General features: G+C 35.0%; 1 pseudogene; it reads left to right on the top strand.

Moving 5' to 3' along the window:
- Window positions 1-4,755: 4,755 nt before the first annotated feature.
- LOC115290963 lies at window positions 4,756-4,879 on the top strand (annotated as a pseudogene).
- Window positions 4,880-8,905: the final 4,026 nt, after the last annotated feature.

Here is an 8,905-nt window from a genome sequence, read left to right as displayed (position 1 = left end):
AGTTGGACAGTAACCAAAAAATCTTTACCTAAACATCTTTTGAAATCATGGGCACTTGGGTGGCTCAGTTGGTTGAGCATCAGACTCTTGATTTCGGCTTAGGTCATGACCTCAGGGTTTGTGAAATCGAGCTCTGGATTCGGCTCTGTGCTGTCAGTGCCAGAGCTTGCTTGGGATTCTCTCTCTCCCTTTCTCTCTCTGCCCCTCCCTTGCTTGCTCTTTCTTTCTAAAAGTAAACAAATAGAGTTAAAAAAAATACAGCCCTTTCAAAAAATACAGTCTTTTAAAATCGAATACTTCATTATACTACAAAACAATGTAAGCTATAAAATAATTTAATGATATCCAATTATGAAGTACATAATTATAAAAAATGAGGTAAATTTTAGATCCAAAATAATTATGCCATGACATAAATAAAATCTGTTTTTATAATCAATTTTTCAAGATTTATGGAGAAATAAAATCCAAAATAATATAAAATAAACCAAAGCTAAGGATGTTAAAATCCAGTACAAACTCAAGGAATTTCTAAAAAGTTTACTCAAAAATGAAAAAATTGAGGCCAAAAGCTTGAAAATGCAAGATTCAAGGGGGAAAAACAAAACAAAACAAAACAAAATTAAAAAAAAATAAAAAGACACCTAATGCCCAGGTCTTAGTGTTTTTTATATCATTCTCTATTAAAAGAAACTAGAGTCCTTGGATAAATCCTTAATTTTAGGACCAGGACAAGAAATACATAAAATTAATTTTATTATACTAGAAAGAAGGTAAGTGCTAAAAGCACAAATACAAATAACACTATAGGTAAATTAAAGAATACAAAAGAATCAGCTAAAAGAGCTCTCGGACAAAGTTGGAACAATTTGAGCAACAAAATAAATAATTATTGTATTAAAACACAAAATATAAAATAAATATTTATGAATGCTGATAGAAACGCATGATTAAATACACGGAAAATAGAGGCAAACTCTTACGGATAAGTATTCAAAATAATTTATCTATATAACCCAACTCTCAAAGAGGTAGAAAGTAATTTCTTACCTCTAATGTGTGGGCTGTGTGAAGTGACTTTCTTCCAAAGAAGACAGTATAGAAAGGGAAGGAAATCCCAGTAAGTTTACAGAAGAGAAATCTGACCAACATATCCTCAGCCAGGCAATCAAGGTTAACATCAATAGTAATAAGCCATCTTGATATATATACTCTTGATATGAGATGGTAAGAATGGCACATTATGTCTGTGTTCTGACTCCCATGAATGCATTTTCCCTGGGCAATCATGAGAAACCTCAAATAAGATACATTCTACAAAATACCTGACCAGTACTTCTCAAAATTATCAAGGTCATCAAGAACAAGGATGTCAAATGAACTCTTACAGCTAGTAGAAGCCTATAGAAAGAGGATGAATAAGTGTAATATTCATCTTGGATGGGATCCTAGAACAGTAAAAGAACATTTAGTAAAAAGTGAGGAAATGTGTGAATAAAGAATGGACTTGGTACAATAATAATGCATTGATACTGTGAAATTATACCATATATACATGAACTAATATGCATACATATATATCATATATATACCATATATGTGTGTATATTCATATATACTATGTATACATGGTATATTTTAAATATATATTTTAAACTATATATGTATATATTTTATGTATGTCATATTAATGTAAAATATTATTACAGAAAAAATTGGGTATGATGTACATGGGAACTCTGTAATATCTTTGTAAATTTTCCATAAATGTCAAACTACTCTCAAATAAAAAGTTTATTATATGAAAAAGAATGGGATCCAGTTTCCAGTTCTGCATTTAAAATATTTGGAAACTGACACTCTCTACTAAAAAGCTGAACAGACTGAAAAATTAATAACTCTTCTCATGTGCTCAAGAAGAGAGGACACATGGAGCACCTGGGTGGCTCAGTTGGTTAAGCTTACGACTTCGGCTCAGATCATGAGCTCACAGTTTGTGGGTTCCAGCTCCGTGTCGGGCTCTGTGCTGACAGCGCGGAGCCTGGAGCTTGCTTGTTTCAGATTCTGTGTCTCCCTCGCTCACTCTGCCCCTCCCCTGCTTGTGCTCTGTCTCTGTCTCTCTCTCAAAAATAAACATTTAAAAAAAAAAAAACTAAAAAAGGAAGAAGAAGAAGAGAAGACACAGGGCTATACACTGCCCTTGAGATGAGACAGGCAGCCAGGTGAATTTAGGGAGTTGCGGACTACCTGAACAGAGACTCACAACAGAGCTTTCTGAGAGAACCAGTGCCAAGGCAGGAACACCAGGGGACACGGGCAGTATGGGGAGGGCAGAATTTTGTGAGGTTTACCTACAGAATTTCATACAGGTTCTCAAAGTTAATATCTGAGGGAAATCCCTTTCAGCTCTGGCAGAGGGAAGTGAAAATGGAAGCATTTTCAAATACTGAATGACACTGTGTTCTTAACAAGGCCTGCCCACAGGAGAAACCAAATAACCAGAGCCTAACTTGACAGGTTATTATCACAGCCTGACTGATGTGGTGAAAGGGGAACACCCAATTCCTGCCCTCTCTAGCTGTCCTGCTCACTTAACCGGAGGCAAAGCAAACAAACAAACAAATGCATAAAAACAAAGAAAACACTGGCAAACACTTGAGAAGTTCATAGGCCAAAGGAATGGACTCAACAATAGACCTACTTGTAGGACCAGAGAACACTTTCCCTCCCATCACACCTCACACAACATTACTTAAGGCCTATTTACAGCAGTTCCTTTATCCAGTATATCAAGTCCCACAATCAAGAAAAAAATTACAAAGTAATCCAAAAGGTTAAAAAACAAACAAGCACAATTTAGAGAGACAAAATAAGCATCAGAACCAGATACAGCAGAAATATGGGAATTATCAGATTAAGAATTTAAAACGACTGTGAAATATCTTCCCATTCATTTGTAACATCTTAAATTTTTTCATCAATTTCTTAATAAGTTTCAGAGTATAAGACTTTCATATCCTTGGTTAATTTTAATCTTAGGTCTCTTTTAATGCAATTTTGTGAATTGGATTGTTTTCTTAATTTCTCTTTCTGCTAATTTGTCATTAGTGTATAGAAATATGATAGATTGCAGCATTTTTTACAGTGGCCAAGATATGGAAGCAACCTAAGTGTCCATCTATAGATAAATGGATAAAAAACTGTGGGATGTACATATACAATGGAATAGTATTCAGACATAGAAAGAAATCTTGCCAATTGCAACAATAAGGATTGTCCTAGAGACTATAATACTAAATGAAATAAGTCCATCAGAGAAAATAAAATACCATATGATTTCACTTGTATGTGGAATCTAAATAAAAAAAGACAACAAGAACAATAGCAAAAATAACAACAACCAGATTCATAAATTTAGAGAACAAACTGGTGATTGCCAGAGGGGAGAGTGGTAGAGGAACAGGCAAAATTAGTGAAGGGGATTAAGAGGCACAAAGTCCCAGGTTACCTGTAGGGCTCAGTCCCTTAAGCTTCTGACTCTTGATTTCATCTCAGGTCATGATGTTGTGGTTTATGAGTTTGAGCTGAGTCAGCACTATTAGAGTGGAGCCTGCTTGTGATTGTCTGTTCCCCTCTCTCTCTGCCCCTTTCCCACTTTCTCTCTCTCTGTAACTCTCTCTTTCTCTCTCAAAATAAATAAATAGACTTCAAAAACAAACAGAGAGATAGATAAAACACTATGAGAATTCCTCCAATAGTACACAGGACATAGTTGAAGAAAGAATCTTAAATTAGAAGATACATCAATGAACCTTGAAAGCCAAAAAGAAGAGAACAAAGACTAAAAAATCAAATCAAAACAAAACAGACCAGGTTATCCAAGGACTGTGGGACAAAGAAAAATGTGTAGCATGCACATAATAGGACTACCAGAAGAAGAAAAATAAAACAAAACACCAGAATATGCAAAATAATAATATCTGAGAATTCCCCCAAATTAATATCAAACACAAGACCACATATCCAGGAATCTCAGAGATCCAGAGATCTCAGGAATCCTACTGGGCAGGGTAAATGCCCCTCAAAAACTACACCCGGAATTTCATTTCAAATTATAAAAAAACAGATGCATAGAAATAATCCGTAGAAAAATTGACATGGGGAAAAATAAACTCCTTACCTATAGTGGGACATATATATTAGAATTGCACTCATAACTAAAGTATAGGTGGGGAAAAAGACTACCAATTTGGAAATTATTCTTCAAAAGTGAAAAAGAAATAAAGGAGACACTTTTTCAGACAAAGATTGAGGGGTATTTGTTGGCAGTAGACCTGCTTTGCAATAAATGTTAAAATAAATTCTCTAGAGAAAGAAAAAATAAAGGTAAGAAACTTGGATAAATGCAAAAAAAAAAAAAGAAATAGCATCAAGGAATTAATAGGTAAAGTTAAATAAAAAGTATTTTTCTGATTAATTGATCAGATAACAGTGTATTAATTATAATAATACCAAAAATGTATTTGATTACATAACCTTATGCTTAAGTGAAATGAATAATAACAATGATATAAGGGACAGGAGGAGAAATTAGGATTATTTTGTTATTATAAGGTACTCACACTGCCCATTATGTGCATCTTATTATTTAAAAGCGGGCTTGGATTAGCGTGTAAAATATACATATTGCAAACTCTAGGACAAACACTAAAAGCATTAAAAAACAACACCAAAAGAAAACAAAACAGCAACAAACTTCAGCCAAGTAAGCTGACCAGGCCCTTTTCCCAGATGTCTAACGACTGCATACAGCAGCTTTCTTAGTAGTACCTGCAGTCTGTTGTTCATTATGGGTTGCCCCAAGTACATGCAAACAGACTTCTCCATTGGACATTTATGTCTGACTTAAAGTTCTTGCTATTCCAGTCCCAGACAGGTCTGTGGGGTGCCTTTGACCCCAGACTACAGTGGCCAGGAACCCCACTGGCCAAGGCACCAGATCCACCAGTTTCACACCACAAAAGAAGGATTGAGGTCTTATGCAGGGTGAAATTCAAGTTATCTGGCTGCTAGAAGGCCCATATTTCCAAGAAGAGTGGCTTTACTAAGTTTAACATGGATGAATTTGAAGACATGGTGGCTGAAAAGAAGTTCATTGTGGATGGCTGTGGAGTCAAATATATTCTAATTGTGAATATAGAGAAATGGCAGGCCCTACATTCTTAAAGTCATCAGCTTCAGTCACTGCTCAAACCTAATCTACCAATAAAACCTACTTCCTGTTCCCCCAAAAAAGAGTTAAAAAATAAAAGCAACACAAACAAAAATTACCAAATTCAGTTGACCCTTGAACAACACAGGTTTGAACTGCACAGGTCCAGTTATACATGGATAATTTACAGTGCAGTACTATACATTTATTTTTTCTTCTTTATGATTTTCTTAATAACATTTTCTTTCCCTTGCTTACCTTATTGTAAGAATATAGTGTATAATACATATACAAAATATGTGTTAATGGACTGTTTATGTCACTGTAAAGCTTCCAGTCAACAACAGACTATTAGTAGTTGTTTTGGGATCATAAGTTTTATGTAAATTTTCAGTTGTGCAGGGAGCAGTGGGTTGTAGAGACTCTAACTACCATATTGTTCAAGAGTCAACTATATAAGCGACATGCTAAGGAAGGAGAGACAGTGGAATCATAAAATATATACATAAAACCACAAAAGGCAGAAAAAATGTTAGACAAAAATAGGTATAAAAACAAGGGTAACAAAGAGAAAACATTAATGAATATAATGGATAACAATCCATTTATATAGTGGATCTCAATAATCATTTGGAATGTCAATGGCCTAAATGTACCAAATAAAAGGCAGAGGTTTTCACAGTCTATCAAAAAGAAGGCTTATCTATATAGTGTTTATAAGAAGCCCAATTTAAATATAAAGGCACATATGAATTAAAAACAAATGTATGAATAAAGATACGGCATGCTAATACTATTTTTTTAAACATTTTATTTATTTTTGATACAGAGAGAGACAGAGCATGAGAGGGGGAGGGGCAGACAGAGAAGGAGACACAGAACCGGAAGCAGGCTCCAGGCCCTGAGCTAGCTGTTAGCACAGAGCCTGACGCGGGGCTCGAACCCACGAACGTGAGATCTGACCTGAGCCGAAGCCGGAGGCTTAACCGAATGAGCCACCCAGGCGCCCCGCTAATACTATTTTTTAAAAAGATAAATACAGTAGCTATATTAATTTCAAATAGAATTCAGAGCTAAGGTTTTATCAGGAATAAAAGTGGGACATTATACAACAGAATAGGTTTATTCTATACAGAGACACAACCATCCCAACTATGTATGTGCCTAGCAGTAGACCCATGAGAACATGAGGTAAAAACAAATGGAACTTCAAAGAGAAATAAATGAATCCATATCTAAGTTAGATTCTCAACATCCTTCTATCACAAATGGACGGATCTGGCAGGCAGAAAATCAGTAAGAGCACAGCTGAACTCAACAACACCATCTACCACCTGGATATAATAGACATGTATAAAGTACTTCCTCCAACAACAGCAGAACATATATTCTTTCAAGAATGGGACATTCACCAATACAGACCACATTCTAGGCCATAAAACACCTTTACACACTTTAGATAAAAGAAACAATGCAATGCTTCCTCTCAGATCACAAAGGAATTAAACTGGAAATCAGTGACAGAAAGATAGCTGGAAAATCCCAAAATATGTGGAGATTAAAAAACATACTTTTCTTCCTTTTTCTTTAATCAACACATCTCTGAATAACATTTCTGTCAAAGTAGAAATCTCATGACAAATTATAAAATATTTCTAATACAAGGTTAATATATAAGTCAATGGATTTTCTATATACCAGGAGTTTTTATAAAGTGTAATTTTAAAATTAAAGACATGAAACTTTTTGCATTAGCAGCCAAAAGTATGAAATACATAGGTACAAATCTGGCAAAATATGTACAAGATCTGAGAAAACTACATGACTCTGATGAATGAAAAGAAGGACTAAATAAATGGATGGATATTCCATGTTTATGAATAGGATGGCTCAGGATGGTCGCAATGCCATTTCTTCTCAACTTGAACTACAGATTCAATGCGATTTCCACCATAATCCCATCAAGTTATACTGTGGATATCAACAAAATATCAAACTGATACACTTTATATAAAGAGGCAATAGAGCCTGAAAGGCCAGCACAATATTGAAGGAAAAAAATGAAGTTGGAGGACTGACACTACCCTACTTCAGGACATATTATAATGCTAAAGTATCAACACAGTGTGTGGTATCGGTATAGAAGGGACAAAGAGATCAATGGAACATAACAGGGAGTCCAGAAATAGCCCCACAAACACAGTCAATTGATCTCTGAGAAAGGAGCAAAAGTAAAACACTTGAGCAAAGACAGTCTTTTCTACTAATGGTGCTGGAACAACTGTACATCTACATGCTAAAAAAGATCCCTAAATTTATATAGAACCCGGTCTTACACTCTTCACAAAAATGGACTCAAACTGGATTATAGACCTAAGTATAAAACACAAAAGTATAAATTCCTTGAATATAACACAGGAGAAAACTTAGATGACCCGGTGATGATTGTTTAGATAGCACACCAAAGGCATGATCCATAAAAAAATTTGATAAGCTAGGTTTAATTAAAATAAAAAACCCATGTTCTATGAAAGACAGTGTGAAGAGAATGAGAGGAAAAGCCTCACACTGGGAAAAAATAGTTGACAATTTTCATAAAAGACTGCTGTCCAATATAAACAAAGAACTCTTAAAACTAAACAATAAAAAAGAAAATAGATGAAAAATTCAGACATCACGCCAAGTCAGATATACACATGGCAAAACAGTATATGAAAAGATGTTCCACAGCCTATTTTATCAGGGAAATGTAAATTAAAACAGGAACAAGGCAACACTATACACTTATGGGAATGCCAAATTCCAGAAGACTAACATCAAATGCTGGTGAGGATCTTAAGCAAAAGGAACTCTCATTTACTGCTGCTGGGAATGCAAAATGGTGTCGCCACTGTGAAAGACAACTTGGAAGTTTCTTACACAACTAAATACACTATCACTACAAAATCCAGCAGTAGTACCTAAGGAACCATACGGCCCAACACTAGTATCTAAAGAAAGCACTCCTAGGTATTTTCCCAAATGCTTGAGAACTTATGTCAACACAAAAAACCTGCACACAAACATTCATACTAGCTTTATTCATGATTGTTAAAACTTGGAAGCAACCAAGATATCCTTCAGTAGGGGAATGGATGGGCTGTGGTACATCCAAACAATGGAATGTTATTTGGCACTAAAAAGAAATGGGCTGTCTAATCCATACAAGGATATGAAGGACACTTAAAAGCATATTACTTAGTGGAAGAAGCCAATCTAAAAAAATGCTGCATACGATATGATTCTAAATTCAGGACATTCTGGAAAAGGCACAGCTATGAAAACACTTAAAAGATTAGGTTTGCAGAGGAGTAAGCTATGGAGAGGCAGAACGCAGAGGATATTTAGAGCTGTAAAAATACTATATATGATGCCATAATGATGCATGCATGTCATTATATGTCTGTCCAAACCTACAGAATGTACAGAACCAACAGTGAACCGTAATGTAAACTATAGACATTGGGTGATTACGGTGTTTCAGTGTAGGTTTATTAATTGTGATAAAAGTACTATTATGTAGGGGTGATTGATAATGTAGGAAGTCTATGCATGGATGGCATCAGGAGATATATGGGAATCTCTGTATTCACTTCTCAATTTTGCTCTGAACCTAAAATTGCTCTAAAAACATAAAGTCTTGGTTAAAAAAAG

The sequence above is a fragment of the Suricata suricatta genome, chromosome 4 (genome assembly GCF_006229205.1).
Source record: "Suricata suricatta isolate VVHF042 chromosome 4, meerkat_22Aug2017_6uvM2_HiC, whole genome shotgun sequence".
Taxonomy (NCBI): Eukaryota; Metazoa; Chordata; class Mammalia; order Carnivora; family Herpestidae; genus Suricata; species Suricata suricatta.
Note: the sequence above shows the minus strand (reverse complement) of the source record. Positions and strands in the feature narration are given on the sequence as shown.